The 16,537-nt window shown below is 51.0% G+C and overlaps 1 protein-coding gene across 12 annotated transcripts in view; it reads right to left on the bottom strand.

The window, feature by feature from the left end:
* Nucleotides 1–13,676, bottom strand: part of PLEKHA6 (pleckstrin homology domain containing A6) — a 139,081-nt gene extending 125,405 nt beyond the window's left edge. For 5 of the 12 annotated variants that reach the window (XM_075122057.1, XM_075122059.1, XM_048826300.2 and 2 more), the window contains exons 1-2: nucleotides 13,600–13,673; nucleotides 11,901–11,958 (exon numbers count right to left, since the gene is read on the bottom strand). The gene's annotated coding sequence lies outside the window, so the exon portion shown is untranslated. Of the gene's footprint in view, nucleotides 1–5,468; nucleotides 5,606–7,631; nucleotides 7,709–11,900; nucleotides 11,959–13,599 lie in introns of those variants that run through there. The other 7 variants (XM_075122054.1, XM_075122055.1, XM_048826299.2 and 4 more) reach the window with 6 other exon arrangements.
* Between the last annotated feature and the right edge of the window lie 2,861 nt (nucleotides 13,677–16,537).

Below are 16,537 nucleotides of genomic sequence, written 5' to 3'. Positions count from 1 at the left end.
TAGTTTATTTACACTGGACTTCAGACCAACAAAGTCCTTACACATTAACCTAAGACAGCTCCTACAATGCAACTCCCATCTGACCTGCCCATCTCTAGTCCAGCCCTAGAGTATGCCCACCCTCAGCTCCTTTGATGCACCTTATTCTTGCTCTCTATTTATTCCTGTGCCCTCCCACAGCTGTGGATACACCTCACTCCTGACCTGCAAATCCCGCCTCTCCCCCAGTACTGCCCTCACCCCCACCAGAGCTCTGCCAATGCACCTCAACCCCAGAGCTGCAGCCTCCCCCTGCTACTCCAGTTCTGGGCTTCACCTGAACAGAGAAACAGCCTGTCATGCAGAGTTGTGTGAAGAGCTGTACAATGCCCCCTCGGGTTTCTCTAATTCCACCCAGGCATAGGTGCGAATGATTTGCTGGCATTTTGTCGAGCCCCACTTCAAGGAAGTCTAGATACCACCAGAGTGTCTACACAAAGACTCCCACCACTGTGAGCACAGATGGAGCCATACTAGTGGGAGAATCCTGCCGGCAAGCAAGGCCTAGGAGCTAGAATGAGACACACACAATTCCTGCTCACTTAGGCCCCTATGAGTCTCTGGAAGAGACAGTGAATGTAACTCTTTCTGCCACTGTGGCATCTTTTAAGGGCACAGCCTTTTGCTTTGCTGACCGAGATGCTCTTTTTATTCATCTGTTTCAAACACCATAACCCACAGCACCTGGAGCAAGCTCTGTGCAGCGGGGATGGGCACACATGCAGAGTTCTTTCAGCTCCCAACTAAAACCTTCCAACGCATCATCAAGGATCTACAACCTATCCTGAAGTACGACCCATCACTCTCACAGATCTTGGGAGACAGGCCAGTCCTTGCCTACAGACAGCCCCCCAACCTGAAGCAAATACTCACCAGCAACCAGACACCACACAACAGAACCACTAACCCAGGAACCTATCCTTGCAACAAAGCCCATTGCCAACTGTGTCCACATATCTATTCAGGGGACACCATCATAGGGCTTAATCACATCAGCCACACTACCAGAGGCTCGTTGACCTGCACATCTATCAATGTGATATATGCCATCATGTGCCAGCAATGCCCCTCTGCCATGTACATTGGTCAAACTGGACAGTCTCTACGTAAAAGAATAAATGGACACAAATCAGACGTCAAGAATTATAATGTTCAAAAACCAGTCGGAGAACACTTCAGTCTCTCTGGTCACTCGATTACAGACCTAAAAGTGGCAATTCTTCAACAAAAAAACTTCAAAAACAGACTCCAACGAGAAACTGCTGAATTGGAATTTGCAAACTGGATACAATTAACCTAGGCTTGAATAGAGACTGGGAGTGGATGGGTCATTACACAAAGTAAAACTATTTCCCCATGTTTACTTCTCCCCCCACCCCCCACTGTTCCTCAGATGTTCTTGTCAACTGCTGGAAATGGCCCACCTTGATTATCACTACAAAAGATCCCCCACCCCCGCTGGTAATAGCTCATCTTAAGTGATCACTCTCATTACAGTGTGTATGGTAACACCCATTGTTTCATGTTCTCTAGGTATATAAATCTCCGCACTGTATTTTCCACTGAATGCATCAGATGAAGTGAGCTGTACTTCACGAAAGCTTATGCTCAAATAAATTTGTTAGTGTCTAAGGTGCCACAAGTCCTCCTTCTCTTTATGCAGAGTTCTGGGATCTGACTCTCCCTAGGTCAGGGGTCTGTGGATGTACATGTGTAAGAGGAAAAAGAAAAGGAGTACTTTATGCATCCGATGAAGTGAGCTGTAGCTCACGAAAGCTTATGCTCAAATAAATTGGTTAGTCTCTAAGGTGCCACAAATCCGCCTTTTCTTTTTGCGAATACAGACTAACACGGCTGCTACTCTGAAACATGTGTAAGAGGAGGGGCACACACTGGTCTAAGTTTTAACCATCTCATCTGCAGTGACAAACCCTTCGAGGCCACGCGTGGCTCCCCAGTGCCGTGGAAATCTCCAGTTCCCAGTAAGACACCTGAAAGAGTCAGAGGTTCTGCTCCTCAACAAGAGTTGCTTCTCAGTCATCTTCCAAGCCTGTGTTTCTAAGGCCCTTCCTGCCGGACACGGCAGCTGCAAGCCACAGCCAGGAAACACAGAGCACTCTTCTCCTGCCCCTCAGGAGGGAATACTCTGCTCCCTCCATTGCGGCCTCACCCTGAGCAGGGGGAACATGGCTGTTGGGACCAGCCCGAACATTCCTGCCGTTAACGAGGGAAGGAGAGAAGAAGTGACCTCAGTGATGAGGGGGATGCTTGAATCTCATTACCCGCACAAGACAAATGAAAGACTCATCACTGAGTGAATTCATGCAGATTTATTCACACCTGGGGCAGAGACATCTTGGGATCAGTCAATGCCCACACCTGAAATGCCACCGTGTAAATGCACAGTATTCCGATTGCCTGTCTGGCCAGGGGAGACGATGTCAGCTCCTAATGCCCCCTGCCCCAGAGCGGCCAAGAAAGCAAAGGGTGAACCGAGCCACATAGCTACTTCTGAGAGGCTGCCGTTAAGGAGCGGAGGGGATCTCCCTTGGGGCTGGGGGTAGGGATGCCTGGTAGAAAAGAACAGAGCTAGCCCAGAAGAGAAAGAGGAGATTGGAGTGCTGGGTAGAAGAAACTACTTGGAAAGAGAAGATGTGCCAAGTAGTAGGAAGTTAAGAGGCCTGGCAAAGGCTGCCCCACTCACCTAGTTTTAATTCTGCTGGTCTTGGGTTTGTTTTGTATTAGAGAGGGTAACAATTCACCAGCCCATGCACCAGCATTCAGAGGCCCCCTCCACAGAGCATCCCAGACTCCACTATTGCATGGGAGCTTTCCTCCGGTCCTGCCCCAGGTGGGGAAGGGACTTTGACTCCTCCCGCTCCCATGATGCATCTCTAATCTTCGTTTCACTTGGACTAAACAGAATCACGAAGGGCAACGGGATGCTCGGGGGATTCAGAGATGGAGAATTTTACCTTAAGGCCCAGTTGTTGGCCAGTAGGGGGGACTACATGAAGAGAATTTGCTGGGTTCAGTCCAACTCTGAGCAGATATGACCACAGTGGAGACAAGCCACCCACCACCCAACAGTCCCATTGTGAGCAAGCTTAGAAGAGGACTGTCTGTGCCATGGGGGGCTGAATTCCCCTTTCACCCATCGAGCAAGTGCCACCAGGCCAGGGATGAGGCACAGCAGCAGGGTGAGGCTCACCTGTACCATGCCTGCTCTGGGGATGGAGAGGCAGGTACTCTCCAGAACGGTCAAGCCAGCTCCTCACACCAGCATTAAGTTCACAAAGCAAAACTACACCACAATGTAATAGACTTGATGATGCATGCAAAATCAGCCCAGGTGATGAATCAGAACATCTTCCTTGAGGTTTAACAGCAACATACTAAAGCATCACTTGAATGACAGGCTCATAACAATCAGCCAGGATTTATTCCTTCAGCCCCTGCATAGTAGAACACCTGCGCGCACTGGCTAGTTGAGTGCATTTGGGATCTTTAATAACAAATACACATAAATAAGTATTGACCATGGCTCCTGGCAGAAGAGGAATGTGCTTGTTTTCTGGTAGAGACACCAACAATTGGAAGTCCCAGAGACAGGCTGGGGTTTCCTTTAAGTGTCAGACAACATCTCAGACGACATCGATCGTGATCTGTTTAGGCTGTAGCCTAAGCAAAAGATCTCTCCAGAACTGAGACTAGACCCAACAATGCACGGCTGTTAGGGAAGATATGGGTTCGGCCTATTACAAACAAATCGTTAGGCATAGAGGCCTTTCTGTATGTCACTAGACTGTACAATGTGGCCATTTTGGACTTCAGAGGGGCAGCAGGCATAGAACCCAGATCCTCCTGTTCCCAAAGCCCAGGCCTCTGTCCGTTGGGCTAAAGGAGAGTCTCCAACCACACTATACTAGTAGGACATGCAGTTGAGTATGTCCAGGTCCATTCAGTAGAGCACAATGACAATATCTATTACATTTATACTTCCCCTTTTTTTACTGAGAGGTCTCTCAAGTACACATGCAGGAATCACTTCTCCAGCACTGAAATGCAGCCATGGCTGGTGCAGAGCATGACAGTTGTTGCTGGCACAGATGCATCACACAAAAACACAAGGTGATGTAGAATTCTGTATCGAACTGAAACTGCAGGGGAAATTTAGTTTGGCAGAATGTAGCAATCCACATTGGAATTTGGCCAAGACAATGGGTCCCCCCAGCCCCCAATGAAACATGCCAGGGATCTTTACTGAACATACTGGTCAGGGCTCAGTTTTGCCTGGCACCTTCTCCAGCAACATAGCACCTCTGGGGCATTGGCTACAGGACTGTCTTAGAGGGGAGACTGCCACATTCTCAATCACCACCAGCACTCCCTCAGGACAGTACACTGACTCCAGTTAGCCCTTCCAAGCAGCATCCTGCAATGGAAGCACATTGTAGTCTAAGGGTCAGAGAACAGGACCGGGAAGTCAAGTTCTAACCTCAGCTCTGCCACATCACTTTCCCTCTGTGCCTCACTTTCCCCACCTGGAAAATGAAGAGCCCCAAAAACACAACAGATCCCCCCCTTACCTCACAGATGTGGTGTTCCTCCAATCTCACCTGATGCGTTCTCCCTCTCTCACCATATCCCAGGCCCCCCCTCTGAATGTGCTCTGTCCCTTTGAACACTGTTGCCTCGTACCTACAGACCTTCTTTCCTCCAAGAGGACATACACTCAGAAAGCCATTTGTGCAAAGGCAGGGCCCACCCCTGGCTGCTTAGATCCCCTTTCCCTTAAGAAGGGCTCGGGTCCCCAGCACTGGTGGGATGCCAAAAAACAATTGATACAAACTGACAAGCTCAACAGGGTGTCACCGCAACAGGGACGCGAGATCACTACAGCCTCATGAGAGCTTGTCAAAGCCCCCTCTATGGACATTCGTCCACTCACACGCTATAAACATACACCCAGGCATGCACCACAAACGCATACAGAGCAGGGGAGCCTCTTGCTGCCCATGAAGCCGGCCGACACACACTGCCCTCAGGAGCATGCACTGGCTGGCACATTCAGCCCTGGTTGTGGCAGCAAAGCTCAGTAATATTCATGGCACAGCGCAGCAAGACGTCCATACAGAAACTGGGGGGGGAACGGGGGGGGGGGGAATGCAATTCAAGTGCAGGCTGCAATAGACCAGGAATCTGGCATCTAGAAGCCTCCTTGCCAGGCGGATTCCCTGCACTGGAGGAGGGGAGCTCTGCGCTTGAAACATTTATCCTTCACCCTGGATATAATTAGCATCCTCACAGCCTCCATGATCCAGGCACCTGCCAGGGAAGCAGCCCAGGTCGGGCGCCGTGGTGAAAGCGGTTGCCAGCACAAGACTGTGCATGATGTCAGCTATTTGAGGCATTAAACAAGGACTCACCGTGCTGCCGCTCCGCGTCCCTCCTTGCCGTGTGGCTAGATCCCAAGCCATGGTGACCCTTCCTTGCAACTTCCTCCGGCCAGATCCCCTTCTCCTTCCCTGCAGAGCTCCCTGGGGAATGGAAGCCGCTGTCTCTCTCCCCCCCACCCACTCAAATCCCCCCTCCCTCCCTTGCTAGTCACTCATCTCTGTCTCCAGACAGTCACCGGGCTCAGCTCGGCAAGAAGATGCTGCTGCGGAATCCGGCATCCTTCCCTGGGAGCCGGAGCTGGGCATGCTCCATGCGCTCCCGAGGGTACTTAAAGGTCACATGATGCCTGAGCTGTCATTTCCAGCAAGAAGTAAGTAGTAGGGGAGCAGGATTAACTCTGTCCTGATCCTAGGAAGAGCAGTGACAGCAGCCCCCCACAGCTGGGTGACCCCTTACAACCTGGCAGGCCACGCAGTTTAATCATTACTGTCACCCGCATGGAAAGGTGGCTAACGTAGGGGATGGGGCCACGCCAGGACCACTGAGCGGTGCCCAATCCTGCAGCCTTGACTCCCATGAGTAACCCCGCCGCTGTCAGGGAGGCAACTCAACAGAGTAAATGCACCAGGATCCACCCCTGTACAGTGGGGCTGGGTATGGATTTTTTGGCTAACCCTTTGGGGTTTTTTGCTGCAAATGGTTTTGGTTAAAACCAAAACTGTTCATGACACAGGGTCAATTTCTACGAATCTCCCGTCTGGAAGAGAGCTTTGAAATGGTCACCATGCCCCATGCCGACATTTTTGAACCGGAAAGTTTCAGTTTTTCGAGTCAAAATGACTTTCATTTAGAAATTTGAGTCAATGAAGACTTAAAGAGATAAAGAAGAAAAATCATAGAATATCAGGGTTGGAAGGGACTTCAGGAGGTCATCCAGTCCAACCCCCTGCTCAAAGCAGGACCAATCCCCACAACCCATTTCAACTGAAGCGAACTCAACAACCTTTTGGTTGGCAAAATTTGAGGTTTCAACTTTTCAGCCCAATTCGGGATGGGAAGCATATGTCAATCTTGAAAATGTTCACAGGAGAGGAAAACGGCTTCCTGCCCCACTCTCCAGTACATCACCCAAGGCATGCAGTGCCACCTCTCACCAGTGCAGGATGGGCATCAGACAGTGTCTTGTTCAACCTAGTTTTATTCATGCCATGTGACTGGGCACCACTCCTTCCCCTGGGAAACAATTCCCAGCTGGAAAGGTCTCACTACGGGGGTGTCTGTACTAGGATTCTTACAGTGGATTTTTCAATAGCACTCAGCCCTGGCTTAACTCAGCTCCCATTAAGTCAGTGGGAGGTTTACTACCTATCTCTCGTACTTATCTGCCCCCCATTGCTGTAGTATCTGGACATATTTAGTGTATTTCTCCACACAACACCCCTCTGAGGCAAGGCATGGCTATTATCCCCATTGTACAGATAGGGAACTGAGGCACAGAGAGACCAAGTGACTGTCCCATGGCCACACACGGGGTCTGTGGCAGAGCAGGGAATTAAACCCACATCTCCCATTAGGCTAGTGCCCTAACCACTGGGCCATCCTCTTATCAACTCCAATGGCCTAACCCCGTGGACAATGCTGAGTGCTTCTGAAATCCTGTACATATCCATGATCTAACCTGTGTTACTATAACAGCATTATAGAGCCTAGGCTGCAGCTTAGAGTTAAAACACTGCCGGGGCAAATGTGTGCATGTTGTCCACATTCACTTCTGTCCCAGTGCTCCCAATTACACCCCCAGCAGCAGCAGGGAACACGATCGGGGGGTTGTTTGAAGACTTAGCTGCCCCCGGGGAAGCAGCTGCCCACAGCCACCTTGGGTTTGACTTGTGGTTGCTGGGAAAGGCTCTCTAAGGAGCACAGCCCTTGAGCATCTGGATGTCCAATTATTGATGCAGCATGGACGTCAGCATGAAGGGGAACTGGTAACAGGCTGATAGGAGGGAAGAGAAGCAGTGAGACAGACAGACAGACTCACTCGTCCTCAGCAGCCAGCAGACAGACACTCTACAGCTAACTTTCAGCACAACCCTGAATGGGCACAGGCCTCTTTAAGACACTGATTAACCAGACTGTCTGGCCACAGCTGTTCATTGTTGTCCCGTTTGAGCAATAAGAACCTCACACAGTACCTTGCTGAGCAGAAGGGTGAGACACCAAGATCCTGGCGCTCAGGGATCAGAGCCAGAGATTTTCTGAGCAACAGGCGGAGAGTTCTTAACTGAAGAGGGTCCCTTGCTGGTGCAGGGGCCTGGCACACAGCACTGCCCTGGTTCTCCCTGCCCTGCCGGGGACCACAACATTAAGAGAAGTCACCATGCTGGGGGGAGGGGGGGGGAGAGAGGCTATTCTCTCCCCCCTCCAGCAGTGCAGGGCTCTCTGGCACTGGAGCAGAGCCAGAGATGTGGGGGAGGGTCACAGGTTCTCTGAAAAGAAAAACACCCTTGATCCTCTAATCCATGTTAGCCGGAAGCTTTAGGGGCTGAGAGGGGATTGGCTTTCACTGAATTCCCTGCCCCACATCTCCAAACCCCTCCCTCACCGGTGATGGGCTGAGGACCCAGGTTAACCCCCTCCCTGCCAGGCTTGTAGGGCTAAGGTGACCTTGGACCAACAGCACTGCTAATGAATAGCTACGTAGGTGCAGGGCCAGCACCATCTGGGGGCACGAGGCCTTCCAGCCCGAGTCAACAGAGGAGGGCTAGCAGGGCTCATGCTCGCGCTCTAAAACGGCTGTGTAGAGTAGACAACGCTTTGAAGTCGCATCTCAGGCTGCAGGGAGCTCAGGCCCTGAAGCCTAGGGAAGGGCGGGCTTCAGAGCTCCAGCCACAGCTTCAAATACAGCTAATTTTAGAGAGCCAGCTGAGCCTTAGCCTTTCATCCTGGGTCAACAGACTCACTCCAACATCCTGTGTGGGCACCTCTTTCGCAGTCCCTTCCCCTGTTCCATCGGCCTCTCTCTTCCCCCTCCACCCAGCTCGCCCATCGCTGACCTCTGACAACCGCAGGCCCCACAGCCCCACCGTAAATTTGGCCTTGTCCTGCAGCCCTCTCCCCCACTGCCAAAATGCCCTGCTCCCCACCCCACAGTCCAGGGATTTCTAGGGGCCCAAAAGCCAGCACTAGGAGAAGGTCAAGGGCAAACGCAATTGGCGAGGCAGGCTGTCCTTAAGGAGGTGAAAGTTACATCACAGCCGGGCCCAAAGGAGGAAAAGGGATATGCCAGCACAAGAGACCAGGGGAACCTCACGAGCACCCTTGCATCGGCACCTGGGGCTGGAGGGGCAGGGGGCTTGGCACAGCTCCTGACAAGAGTCAGCCTTCAGCCGGAGGCTGTTTCAATCCCTTACCCCTCACCACAGTGGGAGAAGCCGTGGCCCACAGGCCGGTGGTCAGTTCTTGAGCCCCCGTGCCTAGAGCCCCTGCTTCCTGCTCTGGCACAAAAGGGCCCTTCTTTTTCAGGGCACAATTCTGATGAACAGAGCGAGGCGAGGCAGCAAGAGAGGAAAGCGCTTTCTCCTTGCCGCCTCCGTGCTGGGGAGAGGAGTCCAAGCCCCCAGCCAGCACGGAAAGCAACAGCCAACGCTCCCTTCCTCCCCAGAGGGCCAGGCTGACCGAGGGGCTGGAGCAGACAGGGCAGGGAGCGATTTCACAGAGCCAGTCACACTAAAATGGTGGCTAAGGAGGACCAATATAGTAGCCCTGATGCTAAGCTGTGTTCTCTTACCACCCGCCACCCTCCCCCCGCATCACACTGGCACCAAAGGACACTCACGCAAGATTCTGCCCACCACGCATTTTAGCATGGAGGGCTGCGCCTCACGTGTGTGGCAATGTGAAGGGACACACACACACACACACAGACCTCTAAAGCTGCCCGTTGTACATTTCCTGCACACTTTGGCACCACCTCGTGGGAAGCTGTTGCAAATGCGGCCACACCACCAACACCTTGCATGGTGGAGCACTTTGCAGGGAATATGCAGATAGTATGGAGAGCAGCAGGCAAACAGAATTACACAGAGCACAACAGACAGGAGGGGTGGCAGAGGAGGAAGCTCTAGCCAAGGCACCTGGGCAAACCCTCTGCTTACAGCTTATTATTTGGTAGCTCCTAGGAGCCCAATCAAGGCTCAGGGCTCAGCTGCACTGCGTGCTACACAAGCAAGTAACAGAAGACAGTCGTTGCCTAGAGAGAGTATGATCTAGGCCGCTAATCAGCCACCTTAGGATTTTTGATCTCTCAAGGTATTTATTGCACCCAGTGCTGTGGCCTCTTCAGATTCTGTGATGTCACTCTGCAAAGCAGATAGCACCATGGTGCAGAGGTCTCCTCTGAAACGCCAGCCACAAAGCAAGCTGGAACTCTGCTTAGTGCCTTGGCAGAAAGGAAGGCTGAACCAAGTGGCCCAGGAGCCATAATCCTCCCATCTGGGGCATCAGCATCCTTTCCACAGCAGCCCACTGCAGAGTTACAGACAAGATGGCCCCGATTTAAGGCAGGAAGTGAATCAGAGAGAAAGCACCACTGCTCCCCCCAAAAAAATCGTTGAGGGAAAAGTCCTATAGAACGCAACAGGGAAGAAGGCAACAGGGTTCTAGGAAGGGTACAGTAGGGCCAGATCCTCAGCTGGTGGAAATCAAAGGAGTTGTGCTGATTTACTTAGGGTGCAAGCTTTTGGGCAGTACTGTCCCTTTGCTCTGTGTTTATAAAGTGCCTAGCACCATGGGGTCCTGGGCCAAGCCTGCCGCAATACAAATAATCAACAATCGTTTCCATCTGCCGAGGATCCGGCCCATAGAACCGGAGAGCCTGACCAGGGTTTGGTTTAAAACCGTGCTGTAGCAGCGACAGGCCCAGTGTTCTGTATTTGGTTCTCTAGGAGGATCCAAAAAGGCTTGAGAAGGTTCTTACTCAGCAAGACTTTTCCCTAAGAGAAGAGCCTATTTTCATGCAAATAGGGCTGGATACCGGATGGTCTGGGCTGGTTGGTTTTGCCCGCAATGTTGCAGAGCCCTCTGAAGTCCCTGCTAGAAGTGTCTGCATCTAAAATACCAGTGTGGCACAGGGGGCTCTCGTCCATGCATGGGAACCAACCCTAAATGTGGTCCCCAGTTTCTCCTGGCACAAGCTCTCTCAGCAGATGCTGGGAGCGACCCAATGGGGAACCTCCCAGCTTGTGTATCTAAGATCAAAGCTGGTGCTGCACCAGCCCTGTCTCCTGGACAGAGGGTCAGCAGGGGGTGTCTGCTTCTGATGCAGCCTCTCCAGAAGAGGGGATCCTTCCTGTGGGAAAGGCTGGCATGCGGGCTGGGCGGGAAATTCAGCTATCCATGGATGTGCCTGGTTGCAGAGCCTATGACCTGAGTCATCCCACCAGCCAGAGCGTAAGCTCAGCCTATGGCTGGGCAGGCTATAGAAACTTTAGGACAGATCCTCAGCTCCTGTCAATGGAGCTACACCAATTTACCCTCTATGTGGATTTGGTAGGAGGTGTGGGAGGAGTTTGCACTGAGGAACGAAAGGCATGAGACAACGCCAATCACAGCAGGCCTCGTCTACAGATCCCGTCATCCATGCAGCAAGTTGGAACCCAGCCAAAGTAGTGAGTGGGCCGGACCTGACAGGATGAAGACAGGTTGGAATTAGCCACTGGGACCACAGCCAGTGTTAGCTACTGAAAAGACCACACCGGGGTCTGGGAGAGCTGTGGGCAGTGCCCAATTGGAGGAGCGCCAAGCCCCATCCCTCCTCAACAACAACTGGCAGGAGTCCTGGCTCCAGCAAAGCTCCTGTTTAAGAGATATGCAACCCCTAAGCATGATGGGAGGATTTTGCTGATTGCAGCAGGTCATTTAGGCCTCTGAAAGGCATTGTCTGGGTATTCAAGGACAAGGCACCGCATGCTGCTATCAAGCTTCTACCTAGTTTCCAGCAGTTCTAACTCAGGTTCCACTCCACGGCTTGTAGCAACACTGGGAGCTCTGCCACCGATGAGGTTTTGGCTGCTACCCTCCTTTTCAGCATTGTCCTTTAGTCCCACTGAGGGCAGGTGCAACTGACTCAGTGCTGCCGGAGCAATGCGTGATCTGAAGATAGCAATTGTCCACCCAACTCCACACCCCCACCCACTCACCCTCCACCAGCACAGCGGCGTCTGAAGCAATCCTACCCACAGCTAGCTGCATACTGTGCACAAGGAGCTATCAAATGTTATAGCAGTGTCAGCCCCACTTGCCCTTCCAACATTTCAGTAATTACCCAATAGTTCTGTCCTCCCAGTTTATACCCACTCCCCCAGCCCAGAAAACAGCTAAAGGCATTTGCTGGGGGGTGGGGGGGGAGTAGCTCCTAAAGTTAGCAAACAGCAAGAAACAACAATAAAAACCTTCCCACTTACTTGATAAAATATATGGCCCCCTGGCATGTGGTGCCTGTCTCCCAGCCTTTGGGCAAGTCTGAAAAGATACAACAGCAAAAGCAGACGTCATTCATCTGTTCAAGAGCGGAACTCCCTGTTGCAGGATATTACAGATGCAATTTTTAGCTTATTACCTTTCAAGAAAGCACTCATTTGAATAAGAATATCTTATGCAGTTACATTAGGCAAGCTCAAAATTATTCCAGGATACCAGCTTTTGGGGCACAAACTGATTGCCAGCTAAGCTCAGAGGAGCTTCCCTCACGTGAGGTAGTATTGCACAGTTACCTGCAATCTTTCCAGTCTCCCACCCATCATTGGTCACTGTTGAGAAAAGGGAGGGACCAGAGAGACAATGAGCTAGTTCTAGGGAGGCAGGAGGTGGGGTACCGGAATAGAAGGGCCACTGAGTCAGTTCCAGTCTGACAACTCTGTCTGTTCCCGAGTTACAAACCCATTACTATGCATCTGGAATGCGGCATCTCAGGAAATTTCAGCTGAAAGTGACCCGTCTTGACACCCTCCCTCCCAACCCATGCGGAGTCAGAAATTACAACCCATGTTGTTTTTAGCTCTTCCCCTATGGTTTTACGAGGGTCTGGCTGAAGCACACAGAGGACAGCAGCACAGAACTAGATTGTGGGACAATTCGCTTGTTCAGACGCTCACAGCATTTCCAAGGGCCTAGTGATTTGAGCCCCTGCCTCAAATGTGAGGCCCCGTAAAGAGATCCAATTTTCAGAGAGAGCTGAGCACCCGCCCTTGGGAAATTAGGCTCCTTACAGGCCTTTCAAGTCAGGCCCAGTTATGTTCCCTGCATGTGTGCTGTGAAGTTACATAAAAACAAATACTCTTGCCAGAAGGTTGAAATGTAACATGACTTGATTTCTTAGAATTCAGAAGGATAACACATAAGAACCCCAAATCAGAGACACACAAAGCAGGCTGCACCCTAAAACTGAGAGGCACAACTGACCCCCAACTTACTGGCTGCAAACTGACACCTGCTCCCAGGCTTCACTGCAGGGGCCCCCTAGCATGCAAGCAGGGCCAGGGAACCCTTCCCCCCAACCTCCACATTCAAAGAGATAACTTGCAACTCCCACAATCCTCAGTACATCACAGCTCACCCACTCCCCTTCTGAAACCCTTTGGGTGTGTGCAGAGAGACAAATTCAGCGTCCCTGAATTGGAGTAGAACGTTGCAGACCACTGGAAGCGGAACAGTTTGTTAAGCTAGTTTAGTTTTCACCGCTGAGGCTACAAGAGGATTTCCAGTATTTCACTCAGCTTGGTATAACTCTTATTTCTAGCCAGTTTTGCTCTCTGGCTCCCTCTCACAGCAATCCAATGCTAGCATGTCTGGGTTCTCAGCAATACAAGGAATCAACCCCCCTTTTCAACACTGTTAGAGACAAACACTGCTAAAACTAGCCGACATTTCACATTGGCTCTTGAAAGAGGTTGATAGTATTGGCGTAAGGAGCAAAATGTATTAACCCCTTCATCTCTGGATTGTTTACAAGGTAGCTCTAGAAAAGATCCTCTAACACTGACAGCTGCAGGATGTTCTATTAACTGTGCAGAGGGGGAAGGGAAAACACATGTGACCAGGAGAGCAGCTGCAGTCTTGACAACACAGTCGGCCATTGGCAGTTTTAGCGGGCTTGTTCCTTACCTCTGCTGGCAAAGTGCCCACTCTGGATGGGGGATCCGGTGCCTGGGTGCACCCAGCTGGTAGATTTTGTGTCATCGCTGTGAGGGACAACAACAGAAAGTCAGAACATGCACTTGACTCTGGGGAGGACTCCTATCCTGGCTTCCCAAATACATCACACCTGTCTGGAGGAGCGGGGTAGGTGCTCGCCCTGCTGCCTGCAGAGGGGAGCTTTACAAGGGCCCTTTTCTATCCCTTTTCTGGAGGTCCCTAGTAGCATGAATGGGAAGCAGAAGGGAGAAGGTGAAGATCAGGGATAGGGCTGGTCTACAGCTTCCTCAAAGGGCTTGCCAGACAGCAGATCCTATCAGTGGCTGCACTATGGAGGGGCTCCACTCCTTCCAATAGTTGTGCCAGGCTCCAGGGCACGAGAGAAGGAGTATCAGCCAGGTCACCCCTGAACTCCTCCCAGGCAGTGAAATAAAAGGGGGGGAAGGGAATGAGGAATAAAAATGCCTGAGGTCGTGTAGGGTCAGGTGTGGAGGCATCAAGGGGACTAGTAAGAACTGGGGGTAAACCCCTAACTCCCACAGCCCCCAGTAATTCTGTTACTCCCTACACTTGGCCACAATCCCCCTCTTCTTCTCTGTGCCATTCCTTCTGCCTTGTCCCCCTCTCCCACAGCTCTTCTGCCAAGCCCCCTTTCCCACCACTGTCCAGACACCACCTGGCTCAGAACATGCACTAGATTGTAGAGCGGGGAGATGAAAAACAAACACACACACACACACACACTGCAAGTAGGAAAACAAAGAAAGCCAGCTGAACATACTTGATGAAGAAGACTCGCCCGCCTCCACACACTCCATAAGTCCACCTGCCAGGCAGGTCCAGCCAGTCAATGTCATCAGCCATGGAGCCCCTCTGCTGCAGGACACCAGCAGATGGAGAGAAATCCAAAGCCACCCAACTCAGAAGTCAGCCACTCCCACCTGAGTGCTCCTTGCAAGGCAGGGCTGGAGGGGAGAGAAGGCTGGCTGCTGCTTAGTACCTAGAGAAACCCTCTACAGCCAGTTCCACCAGGAGACAAACACTTGTTTAGTTCAGACCTTCCAGCGAGATTCTGTTTGCTGCAAACAGCCGCGAGGGGTGGGGGGACCCATAAATTTAACCCTGTCAGAGGCAACCTGCTGATTTGCCCATGACCTGGAGCACACAGGACATTCCTGCAGCACCAGCTCCCTGCATGACTCTTAGGGCTAGTGCATAGCCACTTCCTTCACTGCCTACTTTATTTAATTACTATCAATTAACTCGTGAGTAATTATGACATCTTCACTCCCTTCTCCTGTTAACTTTAAACACTGTCAAATTCTTCTGCTCTTCAGATCTCAAAGCCAAGTGGAGGCAGTATGCAGGGATCGTGGTTACTATTCACAGTAGTATCTGGGCTGTCCAACAGGTATTCGCTCTCGCTCTTCACAGCCTCTTTTAAAGGGGATAGGTGGAGTTTGGGTGGCACCTCTTACAGGGCTGTGGAGACTGGAAACAAGGTGATCCCAAGTGGCTGCACGTCTGCAGTACTTTTCAAAACCCCTGATGGCAGTAGGGGGAAGATTCATTTTGAAACATTGCCTGAAAAAGATAATGCAACAAATGAAGGACTCTCTCTCCAAATGAGTGGGACTGGACAGGGCTGAGCTCCCTGCTCAAACTGTGGGGAATGGAGCTTGCCTAAAGCCTGGGAGAGGGACATTTCAATAGCTCTTTGAATGACTGGGAGCGACAAACATGTCTGATAAGTCACAGTGTAGCACTGAAGAAATGGATGAGCTTGGTTTTGATTTAGAGTCAGTCCTTGGGTGATGGTTTTGCACGACAGAGGTGCCACCATGTTGGTGGATTGGCTAAGCTAATGTTGGTCGTGAGAAGGAGGATGGCATTACGGCTAAGGTGCTACCCTGGGAGATCTGGGTTCAATGCCTGGTTCCGTGTGACCTTTCGTAAGTCACTTAGGCCTCACTACGTCAACCACCTCCATGTAGCAGTCCTGTTGAAATTAATTCCATTACTCATGAGCCTAAAGTTAAGCGTGTGATTGGGGCTTTAATCTCTCTGGGCCTAAGTTCCCCATCGTTAAAATAGGAATACTACTACTTCATTTGTCCCACCCTATGACTGCAAGAGTGAAATCCCAGCCCCATTGACTTCACCCTAAGTTCTTTGGAGGGCAGGGACGGTCTCTTACTGTGTGGCTGTACCACACCTGGCACAATGGGGTCAGGGTCTTGGCCGCATACCATAATTGAAATAACAAACAGGGAGCCTTCCAACCCAGATGCTTTCAGATTTGTAGGCAAGGTACTACAGTAATATAAATAGTGAATAATCGTAATAAACAGCTAAGGATTGGTGCTTAGAGCTGGTGCACAAAGGGACAGTGCGTACTGTCACTTTTGGCAGACACTTCTAATGGACAGACTCCAAGAACCACAGCAGCAGGGGTGACTCAACCGTGGCTTCTTTTGATCCTGGGATCTGGAACATGTGGTTTCAGGCCAGGAACAGATTCTGTGATCTGTCTGGCCAAGTTAAATAGTTTCAGTCTTTTTCAATAGATGAGGAGGGAACAACAGAGGTGGCTTTGGGACAGGGATTGGGGTTTTGAGCTGGTTTAAGTTTAAAAAAAAGAAAGGTTTTAAAAGTCAAATGTCACAAGAGATCTGTTCATAAGATGCCCTAATCCTAGGTGAGGTGCTGTGAGGTTAAAAAAAAAAAAAATCACATTTTTCAATCCCAAACTTCTTTTCCCACCCTTGAGCCTGCAAACATACACATCCGTAACTTTACTTATGGGAGCAGCCTCATTAACTGTAACAGGGCTCCCCACATGTGCAAGGGCCCACTTGCGCTTAAGAGTTTGCAGGCTCTCTAATGCCCTACTCCTGCAAACTGCTCT

The sequence above is a fragment of the Caretta caretta genome, chromosome 21 (assembly GCF_965140235.1).
Source record: "Caretta caretta isolate rCarCar2 chromosome 21, rCarCar1.hap1, whole genome shotgun sequence".
Lineage (NCBI taxonomy): Eukaryota > Metazoa > Chordata > Testudines > Cheloniidae > Caretta > Caretta caretta.
This window is presented reverse-complemented; position numbering and strand designations above follow the sequence as displayed.